This window comes from Gymnogyps californianus, chromosome 2 (assembly GCF_018139145.2).
Source record: "Gymnogyps californianus isolate 813 chromosome 2, ASM1813914v2, whole genome shotgun sequence".
Taxonomy (NCBI): Eukaryota; Metazoa; Chordata; class Aves; order Accipitriformes; family Cathartidae; genus Gymnogyps; species Gymnogyps californianus.
Window position 1 is genome coordinate 156,703,191 of NC_059472.1, and position 12,800 is coordinate 156,715,990.

Sequence of the window (12,800 nt, forward strand, 5' to 3'; positions counted from 1 at the left end):
ATGTTGACCTTTATCCAGTATAATTTACTTCTAGACCAACACCAAATATTAACTTGGAGTAAACAACATAAAATGATCTTCCCTCAAATAAAGACGACCTCCCTGTTTTAAGAACATTACACTTCAGATTTTTTTTAGCAGAATTCCAAGACCATATCTATGAGTCACTGCACATGGAGACGTGAAGAGAGCTGCAATGGCGTGCAATCAGCAGATAAGTGAATTGACTTGGAACCAATTGTTTTGTGGACATATTTTTCTACTTATAGGTCTCTTATAGTTACAGGGCTAACTGAATTTCTCTCCCTTTTGGTTTCTCCAGGTACTCTGTCTTTACCTGTCTCCTAGGAGAGAAATCTGTAATTTGCATGCTTTAAGACAAAGCTGTCAGCTATAGTATCCTCTTTTTCATGCTTCATAATGAATTCCAGCAACCATGATTCTTTTGTGACTGTCATCACAAACATCTTCACAAAAAATGTAATTATTATCAGAAGCAAACCTGAGGAAAAGTTATCTTAAAGCAGTAGCATTACATAAAAAAAAAGAAGAATTACATCAGTTCAGATTTTTTTTAATAACATGGCTGACAGGAACTTTTAATGCCTTAGAAGTTATAAACTCACAATAAGGGATGAAGACCACTCTAGTGGTCAACCCTCCAATCAACCCTTCTCTTTGAAGACATATGCCTTTCAAACTTCTTATTGTTTTGGATGCATAAAGGTCTTTCCCAGTCCTGCATTCTCTCTCAAGCTTTTACTGGAACTGGTTTACGCTAATTTAATCTTTTTGTTTTGCTCTAAAGGAAACTAAATGCCTATGATCATATAGTAAATTTCTCATTGAGTAGAAATATATATTTGTGTTGTAAATTATACAACAATCAGAGCAACACAGGACATTTATAAATTTCTGCCTGGTATCAGAGGCATTTATGTAAATGCAGCATGTTTGCAGGATCTTGGGGAGGGTTTTTAGGGTAAAAACTCTTAAGAGGCAGATGCTGCCATTTACTATATTTTACAATGTCTACCACAACATGGTCCAAGTCTGGTTGGTTTGTGCATGCTACCACTGCATAAAAGGTAAGTAATAATAAATGAAATTAACAGAGAAAGAACAAAATTCTGTGCAAGTCTGTGATCCAAGCTAATATATATGAATCTTATGCTGGCTAGCAAAAAGGATCAAGGGCCAAGCAATGACACAGAAGATAGGCACATTAGTTCAGTTCCGTATCACATTGGGTGGATGCTCATCTGCCCAACCTGATCCCTCCCTGCTTCTGAAGAAACCAAAACTCAACATGAGAACCTGTTCAAGTGATATTAAACACTACAAATGAGTTTTCCAAGTTCTCCAAATTCCAAGGAGGTCTTAAACAGGCAGAGACTCAAATCTATTACTTCACTTTCAAACCGAGTGCAAGCGAACACCATTAGTTTGCTGAGGCATAAACCGCTGAAGCTTTAAAACTGCCTGAAATGGGGAAAACAACGCATTTGTTTATATACTCATGTTACATGTATTTCATGTGTGTGCATATATGCACATATTTATGCAAACACAACTAGCTTTTTAAAGTGCAAATTATCTTTGTCAACATTTGCTAACTTTATTGGTTTTTCAGTAAATTCCCATTTTAACTCTGTACTAACAACCACCCCATCAGAGCCACAGCATTCATGTCTTCTGCAATTTCTTCAAGTCTTTAACAGGTCTCAAAATATATAGCATACGTACTATCATTCTTCCCATTTTACTGATAGAACAAATCAGGCACTGAGCAAGGAAGGGATTTCCCTACAGTTACACAGTAGGCTGCTATAGGTCTGAGAACAGAAATCAAGTATTAATCCAGTGCCATAATCTTCAGTGCATCCTGCTGAAGAAAACATGTATTTTGCATTGCATCATCCATAGTTGCAGAAACACAGTCCAACAAAACTCTTGAATGCAAGCTACACGCTTTGTGACTATTTCTCACTCACATCTCTGAACAGAACAGATATAAAATACAAACCAAAAAGCCTTAAACCAACTCTAATCAGCTAAGAGGTTTAATCTGCCTATTTCAACTGTGGCAGGGTGTGCACTAGTGAAAAGGAGCACAAGGCTCAGAATCTCCCATTTCTCAAATCCAATCTCTGTTCTCAACCAGAGTGAAAGTACTGCCACCAATGAAACAATCTCCTCATTTCCTCCAGCTGTTATAAATCCTAGTGGCTTCTTGAAGAATACTTTGGTCAATGTTCAGACTGTGCAGTCTGGAGATCCACAAGGGCTGTGTTTTCCATTTTTAATATAAAATGCTATCAGCTTTCACAGGAAAGCACACACATGTAGAAAGAATGTTTTTACTTCGAAGAGTAGAATTGCTGTTAGAAAAGTGCCCCCTCCCCCCAAACTTTTACTTACATTAAAACCTGTGAAGTGTACATGGCTAGATATTCACAAAGACTATAAAACAACACTGGCAGGGTCTGGATGAAATCCTGTCGTGTTTCTTTTCAGCCAGAAGGACGGCACCTAAACTAAGAAGCGATTAAGGCACAGGATTTGAACCAGAAAAGATAGTTAAAGTTCTTTAATAATGAAATGTGAAAAACTGTCACAACATGTGAAAGATGCTGGAAACACAGAATAAGTTAAACTCCAGCCTAGAGACAGAAAGCATGATGTTTAGAGTCCTATCTACCACATCAGACTCATTACTGGATTGGGGAAAAACAATATTGAAGTGTCTTTGTGCAGAAATGACACTACTAATCCAGGGAGCACAAGTTTTTTCCTGGCACTGCATGCACTGAAGCATCTGGCACCAAGAAGTTAAAAAACAAGTAAGAGAGATCAAGCAATCCCCGATTGCTGTTTTCAACAAAAGCTGATTAGCCTTACCTTGGAGACGGGGAGTTGAAGCGATACTGGTTTGTTATGCTCGTGCTCAGTCCTCTGTATCGACAGATTGGGAAGTGTAATACAATCCCTATACTGCTATTATGTAGCCAGCCACGAGAAGTAAAGCAAATACACTCAGATGGGTGAGAATAAGGCACGGAGACAAAGTAAAATCCCCTAAATCAGCAAACCAGCCCTAATCAGATAGGGGGCTGAAACAACCATTTCAAATTACAATTTAACTGTGCTAATCCCTGCTATATAAAATGAGGGTCTTTCTGACGAAAAGAGGAGGTTTGGCCTGATAATCTGCATTTTAAATTCCAAATCTCACCAAATGAGGCTGCCTGTCTGCAGGATACAGAAGCAACTGAACTGCTGCTCAATATTAGAGTATTTATAGGTCAGTATTTTCTCCATTTATAAACTGGCAGCGTAAACCTCCTTGACATTAGCATAGAAGAATCTAGCAAATCTAGCAAAATTACAGTTTTTGTAATCAACTTCTAAGAGCCTACTAAAGCGTGTTTTCAATTATTGCAACACCACTTGGAAAGCAAAGGCTAAGAATCTTCAGCGTGTAGGTTGTTCATTACCACCTTTAAACAAACCTCAGCATTGTCACAACATCAAATGTATATGTAAATGTGCTCACTTTCAGAGACAAGATACTACCAACAGAATCAGGTAAATGCACATATGCACATAGCTAATATATGTGCACACCTGTCCGACAGCAAAAGAAAAAATTTAGAGGAGAACGATAGAGGATAATCATTAATAGGTCTGTAGATTGTATGTGTGTGTGCACGTTCATCTGTATTTAGTACACAAAATACCAATCAGAAAAATGTGAAACAACAATTTTAAGCCTATTTGGGACTGCAGATGAATAGTAGTCAGGTCTTTTCAAATTTAGCAGCAATAAAATATCATTGTATTCCTCTGTTTATATACCTTATTCTTGTTACCCATCCTAAAACCTTGACCACCTCTCAGACACCACAGGGACAGCCCAAGGGGTCAGCACAGCTGGAGGTGAGGACTTGAGAGGTGAGGACTTGAGCAGTTCTCAGAGGCCTCATGGCATCCAGGAGCCACACAGCCATCCGCTGTATGCCCCACCTGAGCCACATTGCAATGACAGGGGAGGAATGATATGCAGGGAAACCTGGTATGTGTCCTTCCAGAGTCTCTCTCCTTCACAGCAAGAAACTGCAGAAGCTCCTATAACTCATGCTGCTACTAAGCGACAACTGGACCTTGCCACCTCCCTTTGCTAAACAAAACTGGACCACAAGAGTGCCCTAATCCACCTCTAAATCGCTTGCCTGCCCAATATACAGGAGACATAGAAGCACCACACTCTGTCAGCATACGAGCAATTCACACCTAAAACTTCAAAAAAATTTTCTCAAACTAGCCAGTGTTCAGCATGTCTTTCTATTCAAAACCTGTATCTAATACATGTGCTTCATAACATACCTTAAAACTCAAGAAAAAGGTTTGTTTTGATGTAAGGGGTGTGGAGGAAGCAGACTCTAAAGCTGCCATCACCATGGGAGCAAAACAGATACAAAAGTAGCTGGCACTTGCAGGGGATCAGATGGTGAACTTTTCGCCTACAGCTGTCACACAGCTCACAACTCTTGCTTGGTGCTGTGCAAGACACAACACGAAGCCAAACCCTGTCCCAGAGAGCTGAATATATATCGCCACAAAATAATGCACATAAATAGCTAACTCTGCTCCCAAAGAGTCCTCTTGAAGGCAACTGTGGTCTACTGAGATGCACCAAATGGTTTACATGGGCGCAGCTATGTTGTCGTCCGAAAAACAAAGCTGGCCAAGGAAGGAAGGAAGGTTACTTAAGGTGGAAGGTTGACACAGGTATTTAAAAAAAAAAAACAACTCAGTTTTTCTGGACTCATAAGGAATTGCATTTTCAGCCACCTGAACTCATCAAAAGGAAAATACTGAAAAAATGCTACTGCAAGCATCTCTGTAAAAGACTAAAGTAGAATACGTATAGGAAATAGCTGCCTTATATAAAATACAACAGTGTGACAAGTGTAGGTAGATGCTAATTTTAGTGGCAAACACTGTAATCTTGGTCTGATCAATTAGCCCAGTCTATGCTGGATGCCTCCGCCCTCCACAATACGAAGGGAAGTAGCCGTCTGCTGCCAGCAGCAGACTATCTGCTAAGCAACTCATCCAGGGAGAAACAGAGGTCTTAAGATTTCCTTGTAGGCATAGCCTATCTCACAATTGAGATCTGATAAAACACAGCAGATCCCATTAAACTCAACTGAAAGACTGCCATTAATTTTAAATGTTACCTACAGGTATATAAAAATGTCCTAGATTCAGGGAAAGACCTTAAGCAATAAGACATAAAATGGAAGGAAAGCAGCCAAAAATCTGTTATGAGTTTTATATTGTGTTCCTACCTCTGGTGAGAAATGATGCCTTTTGCTTTAGATTCAGGGTATGACAGCAGTTTTATAGAAGGCCCATGCACTTCTTTTAAGACTTTTTATAATTTGCAAAGAATAGGTCACTTGGTCACACTGAAAGTAAAAATGGAAGAGATGGCTGTGATTTATTTTTTTTTTTAACAATACAGCTACATGGCATAAGGACTTAAAATACCCAGGCTCATATCTCAGGAATCCACTAGCTATCCTTGTGGACAGCCAGGTGAAGATTTGTGCTCACAGTTGTATCTCAAGGTCTCAACTCCGAAGCATAGGCTGCCTGCTCCCACCAGATGTAGCACTGTGGTACAAATCAACTTTCACAAAACACAGGCTAAACGTTATGGGTATTTGTACTTCAAAACAATATATTTGAAATATATATTCCCTGCTTGCCAGAAACTGAGAGCTGGTCTGAGAGCTGAAGACAATACAGACACACAGAGAAAGTAGAACTGTTTACAGTGCAGATGTAGCAACACACTTTTGTTTTCTAAGATACATTTTGTATGTTTACAGTTTCTGAAGTTTCAATTATGGATTAAATTCACTAAGATAAAGACAACCAAAGCATAACATTCTTCCTCTGTACTTCCACTTCACAAAGAGAGATGCATGTATATGAACAAGCTGCATTTGATTTCCACTGCACTCCACATACCAACAGCACACTGCATAGACCACGCAGGCATTGACAGAGCTGTTGCCTGTGCAATAAAACACTGATTATATGATCTACATTTTGTGCAGTCCAAAATTCCAAGTGGGGGACACAGAGAAACTGAATTACAGAGAAATGATGAATTTTCTTTTCCCTCTGACATCAGTATCTGCAACATTCATTCTGAAGACACATACACTAAGTAGGAAATGTTTTTAAAATTTGTTTCATCTCTCCTTCATAGTCTAGAAATACAGCATTTGCATGAATACAGAATCTAATTTTGTGCAGTGTTTTTATAAAACAGAAAGAACATATAAACTTGATAGCAAAACAGTGAGATCCAGCAGTTCAATGAAACTCAGATCGGCCTGATGTTTCTTCTGCTACTGCTAAAACAAAGCTAAGGAGTAATCTTGTTTGTGCATGCTTTAGATACCCCAGGCACTATGCAGTTTCCTATAATGTTAATCACCTGGGTTATTTCTGTCAAAAACACGATAATTTTAACTCAGGTAATTCCTTGTTTCAGTAATTTAAATTCTCACTCATACAACTTCACTGTACACTTAAGATTGTGCAACTCTCCAATATGACCATGAAAAGCAAGTGATTAAGGTACCAAGCTATTCAATCCTTATCTACAAAATTCTCCCTTTCAGAACTACTACCACCTTCTTAAGGAGGAACTTATCTAAAAAAGGGCTCTACTCCCATTTTTCCAACCTAAAAAGTTGTATGTGATACTGCTGGTAATGTACACCTATGTGCACTGAGCACTACTGGCAAACAGGAGCACTAATTGTTCATGGGCATTGCATGCATATGTACAATTGCTTGTGTATATGCAGAGCCACTGTTCCATCCAGCACTTTTCTGTGGATGTACTGAAGAGATAAACAAGTAATACATGACTCAGAATATAAAATTCTAGCTAATATCTTGCAAATGAAATATTTAGTCAGCTCATATTGACCATCTCAATTCAAAACGTGCTTAAAAAATATACATTCAAATGCTTTCATGATTCAGTTTTTTAGAGTTTTCTATCTAATTTAATTTCCACTCTTACCTGGGTTAGTAACAAAAACTTTTTTTTTTTTTTTTTGGTCAGATTAGTTTTAGCTTGGCTCAGTTTCAAAATCATCACACTGTCACACAAATGTTCGCCTAATTACCAGCTAGGGAACAGCACAACGGCTGGAAAAGCCATCAGGGCAGGGCTGCTTCTTTTGGTGATGATATTGTTTATATGAATGGGAATATGAAACTACAGCCTAAAATAGATGGTATGAGTAGTGCTTTGGAGATCATTCTCTCTCCACTGACTACAGAGAAAGCCTTGATGAGCACTTCAAGCCAGATAACAACCTGTTAAATGGCCATGTCACACTCATTTTTATTTTTTAGTTCTAATAGCCACATTTCTTTACAGCAAAGAAACCAAACAGAAGCTAGAAGTTGCACTTTCAAGCATTATAAAGATGTTATGATTCAAGCAAAAATCAATACTGGTTGTGACATAAAAAGTAAATTGGTTTGCTTTTAGTAATTAGAAATAAAGATAGCCTGTTATGTATTTTTCTGTGTAAACTTACACAACTTCAACACAAATATTAACAGAAGTATGGTGTACATGAGAATATTCATTAAAATGAAAATGGGCATAGTGATTTTCAAGTCAGTTATACTTCCACCACTTTCCTTCTCAATATTTATACTGGAGTTCATAGTTTGCATGTATTAGCTAAGAAAAGTATTAGACGTTGAACATTACAGTTTTTATAGTAACAGACAGTAAAGAGAGTTTAAATGAGTTTGCACTCATTAGCAAACATCAAACAAGAAGTACAGCTGTTGTTAATAACCATGTGTTTGTGCTGTTAGTGTGAATCATTTTATTTACCAGTCATACTCATGCTCAGCCCAGAGATGACTTCACCTACTGAATCAATGAAGAACATTGACCTTTGAGATTAAAAAAGAAAACTGCCTTACTAGCAATACCACATAAGAGCATTCTTAAGAGAAGAATTATTAGATAAGAAAAATTGATCAAGCAAAATTCGTTAGAACATCTGAGCACCTATCTATTTGGTTTTTGCAGAATGAGCTGTAGGAACTAGATGTGCATGCATTAATATTTCTCGTCAAAGCAAATACACAAAAAGTTTAGCCTCACCTCAAGCTCTAGTCCTCAACAAAATAGCCTTTTATGCTAAACCCCTACAGGCATAATGGTTGCACAGCCAGCTACAGCATCCTTTCCATTCCATGTAGTCAGCATAAAGCAGGAAAAAAAGGTGGCAAGGCTGTAGGAATCTCTGTCAGTCCCATGGTGAAGAGTTTTCTACACTAGGCACTGAACTAGTCTTATGACAGCCAGCACTGAGAAGCAGACCTAGCAATTCAGGTAGCAATGTTCTTTATCACATGGTGGGACAGTGGCTCAGTACCAAGTTGAAGGAATGATTATCCTAACAAATCACAAAAAACACTGCTTAATATATCTGGACTTCTTTTTACATATTCCTTTAACTAGTTTAATTAATGTGATTAAATAGAATCATTACACAAATTGAAGAAATTATCTATATCAACAAAGGAGCTTGATGGGAAAAAGCGTAATTATTACTATGCATTATAAACTCAAGATAATACTTTAACCAAATCTACTAATTCAGAAATTTTAATTCTACTACTACTCAGAGCAAATGCAGCTAGGTTCTTTGCAGCCTTTTTTGAAGAAAAGTTTACAATTTTTTCCTGTCATCCCTGCTTCCACCCTCCTTAGTCAGAAATGTCTAAAAGCGGCTCTTAAAATGGACCATTAATACCAGAAATATTAAAGTTACGTAACATCCAAACCAGAAAATCCTGATGAACCCACAAACAAAATTAAGATTAAACACCCTACAAACAAATAGATAAAAGCTTTATGACAAACGTAGCTATCTACAGGGAACACAGGTGAAATCTAATGAACATATGCCATTGTGAACATTCCTTGCGCAATCAATGACAATCTGTCATTCCTTCTTAAGGGTCTTCTAAAATATGAGTGTTTAGCTTAGTTCCTCACTTCTCTTCAACATTTTTGTGAATCTGGATGTTAAAAAACCTTATTAGCTTGCTGAATATTACCTCACTGGTCAGTCTCAGTACAAGTTTACAAGCAAAATAGCGTGTCGGTTATGATGCAAAAGCTGGTGAGATTCCCTGTACTTTCCTGCATACATGCAGTCTTCAGTGTTCTTTTTATTACTTTATAGCATCTATCCGAACTTTTGAAAACGTCCAAAAATTTCAACCTGAATGCATCACTTAACTTCACTGCAAAGCCATCAGTATAAAAAATTGATGTATCAAGCAAGTCAAACATTTTGGTGTCCATCATATTTCTATGCAACGTATTGCTATGCTTGTAACTGATAGTTATGCACACATAATGCAGAGTTTTTATATATGACCAAAATAGTACTTTTACTAAAAATCTTGTTATTAAGGAGTCAAATGATCAGTTTTAGAATGCTTTTTGTTTTATTAATATAATGATTTTTAACCAAATCGATCAAAAAATTGTTGAAAAAGCACAGGAGACATTTTTCTTCCCCCCAGGATGATCTATGACTAAGGATTTACAAGCTTTAAAACTCTAGATTTAGTTCATTCCCTTGGTTTAACATAGAAATAGTGTTATGAAAACAGAAAAAAACCATTGGTTTGGGGGTAAAAGAAGCAACTGAAGTTTATCATGGGAAAGAGAAGGAAAGTAAAAGAAATGGAAAAGGAGATTGAGATAGTGGAGTCAGACAGAAAGAAGTGCCTTGTCCTTGACTATAGCAGAAAACACATAAAGAGGTATTTAAAACTAAGAGTTTTCTACTCTGTCTTCACCTGGTGATGTATTTCTGTGGTTTTTTTTCTGTAATGCACATATCTATAATTAAGCTAACCCAATACAAACTGAATTCAGTTTTCTTAGAGGTGAACACTCAATAGGCAGGCTGCCACTAGAAGCAGCTATGTGGCCTGCTGAGGAAGTGGTATCATGCTTCTTATTGCAGGACCTTGTTGTACTCCACACTTTTGCTTACCCTCGTCTAATTACAAACTGCTATTACACTATATGGCATGGAAAAAAACTTCACTGTACTGTTTTTCCTCATCCTTTCCCAACTGGTAAAATGTGAGCTTTCCTGAGCACCTCCTTCAATATTGACCTGTTCCACCACAGTACAACTGACCAGGGTTTGATTAACATGTACTAGATGCTGAAGAATCTAGGTTTTAATAACACTATTTGCTTCACATGGTCACATTTAAAACATACATGAGGATGATGTAAAGATGTGGAAAAGGAGCCAGTAACATCGGTTAAAAGTGAACTCAAGCAACCACTGCATTCTTCTGTGTAACAGGAGGATGTTTTACTTCAAACAATTGTTTTCAGAAAAGCCTACTCTCTAGTAACAAAAAGACAGATATTTTAGGGGAATGGCTTGACAAAGGATAAGAAATCAACAGAGCAGAAAAACATTTCTAAGCTTTCATTTCAGTCAAAGAAATATCAGGTGCTACAATACTTCTGCTCAGGTAAAGTTAAACAACAGGATTATCTAGTTATAAATCCAGAGTCATTTGCTCTCCTAATCATTCTTATGGCTTACTATTTTTGTTTATGCATGACTATTTAGTTGCAACATGCAAAATACTAGGAAGATTTAAATTTTCATCAAAGGTACTATAAATAGTGATAGATTTTTTCTAACCAGTTTCTGAGCTTCAAATAAGCAATACTGTAAGAATCTTGTTCTTTCAATTTTTTTTCTTGCCACTGCATTGCATATTCTTATTTATAGACTTGTGTAATTGTTCCCTACCCGTTCAAATTGCTCATTTTCTTATTTATACTCTCTCGTGATTATTCTCTACCTGTTCAAATTGCTCATTCTCATCTTTGCTTTCATCAGTGCTTCTAGAAATTGTTTTCTGTTAAAGCAGACAGCCTAGAAAGAGAACAGCAAAAGAACTAAGGCAACAAAAACAGATTTATGGATAGGAGAGGCCCTTAACTTTAACTATTCTCAGAGACTGACTGGAGAAATTTCACAGAGTGATATTTGGAGAAGAAATCCCCCTCCTAGGACTAAATGTCAAACTGAGAGGGTCACATACTCGATCTACAAATGCTAGTGACACCACCTCAACTGTGGGACCAGAAAATCTCATCATTTTACAGTAATCTTTCATACTGAGTAATTCTTTCCTGGCATGCTATCCCATCAATGCTGATTAATGTCAGTCCGCACAAAGCTAACAAGGAACTGACAGAGTCTACTCTATACAGGCTTGGGATCTGCTCATTTCTCTTAGATGTTCTGACTTAGCTGCACTTACATTAACTTAGAATATAACGAAAATGAGTCCACAGAACAAACATGGGAAAAATGGTTATGACCATTTAGGGACCTAGCACTGGACCATCCCATTTGAAAGCCATTTAAAAAAAATGAGAGCCTTTGTACCTATTTATGAAAAAAAGACATTTTCTTCTTTCACCAATGTTGTAAAACAGCCTTCTGACTTATGAAACTGATCGTTTTAGTTTCAATCTATTTGAAAATAACACACATTCTCCAATTATAGCATATCAGTTTTATCCCAGCTAATGGTCTTTCCAACAGCTTCATCTCCCCAAAATTTGGGATACCTCTGCCATGTGGACTATGGTCACTCTTGGTTTCATTCCCAAACTAACTTATTCTCAGGGTCCATTCTGGAGAAAGCCAACTTCTTCCTCTTGGGAAAAAGGCAAAGCATGGCCAAGAGGTTAGTTTGCTCCTGATAGAGAACATGGATGTAAACCATGCCAAGATTGGCTCCTTCTGCTAAGGGCACTACAACACTGTTCCAGCATGCTATGTGTCCTCAGATGCCTTCACATCATGCCCAATGGCAAACTATCATGCCTCTAGCTTCAGGTTTCAAGAATAGCATTGCTGTGGGCTGTATTATTTTTGGCGCTTAGAACTGAAGAACCACACACACATATAAAACAAACGAAGAATATGTCAGGGCAAAGAAACACTCCATGCGCCAAAGGCAATGCGGTGTGGTCACAGCACATCTGCTCCAGATGGTGCCAGGGCATTCCCTGTCACAGTACACAAAGACAGTATAGACATAGCCTTTATAAGAGACAGGGAGAGAAGCCAATCAACTAAATAAATCATGAAACACATCAAAGGGAGAGAGAAAAAAATATGAGGAAGGAAGTATGGAGGAAAATAATTATGTTTTGGTTCTTCACATTAGTCTTTATGGAATAGTTTAGAAACCAGAATAATTGTCTGTTTACAATGACAAAATCTTGAAAGCGGCCAGTAATAGTTCTAGAACACCATATTTGCCAACTGGGTATTTTAATAACATTAACTTAATAGATAGTGAACACTGAACTAAAAAAGATCATGAAATGTTCATAAATTGCTACTGAGGAAACCCAATACCTTGTGAGAAAAAGGGTAAATATTTAATTAATAGTTAATTAAATCTTAGGAGTCCAATTACCTTTAAGGGAATTATAAAGAAAACACTATAAAAGAAACTGGAAGACTGGAGTAGCCAAAGAAAGAGAACTTTAAAAACATGTCTGTACAGAACTACTTACCAATCTGCTATGCAACTGAATGTCAATAATTTATCCTACTCATTTAAATATGCATGCCTTTTTTCCAGTGTATTTTAAGGCATTT

The 12,800-nt window shown here is 37.3% G+C and overlaps 1 protein-coding gene across 5 annotated transcripts in view; it reads right to left on the reverse strand.

The window, feature by feature from the left end:
* The window catches only part of ZMYND11 (zinc finger MYND-type containing 11), a 110,898-nt gene that overhangs the window by 46,865 nt on the left and 51,233 nt on the right, over positions 1–12,800 (reverse strand). The window lies entirely within an intron of this gene.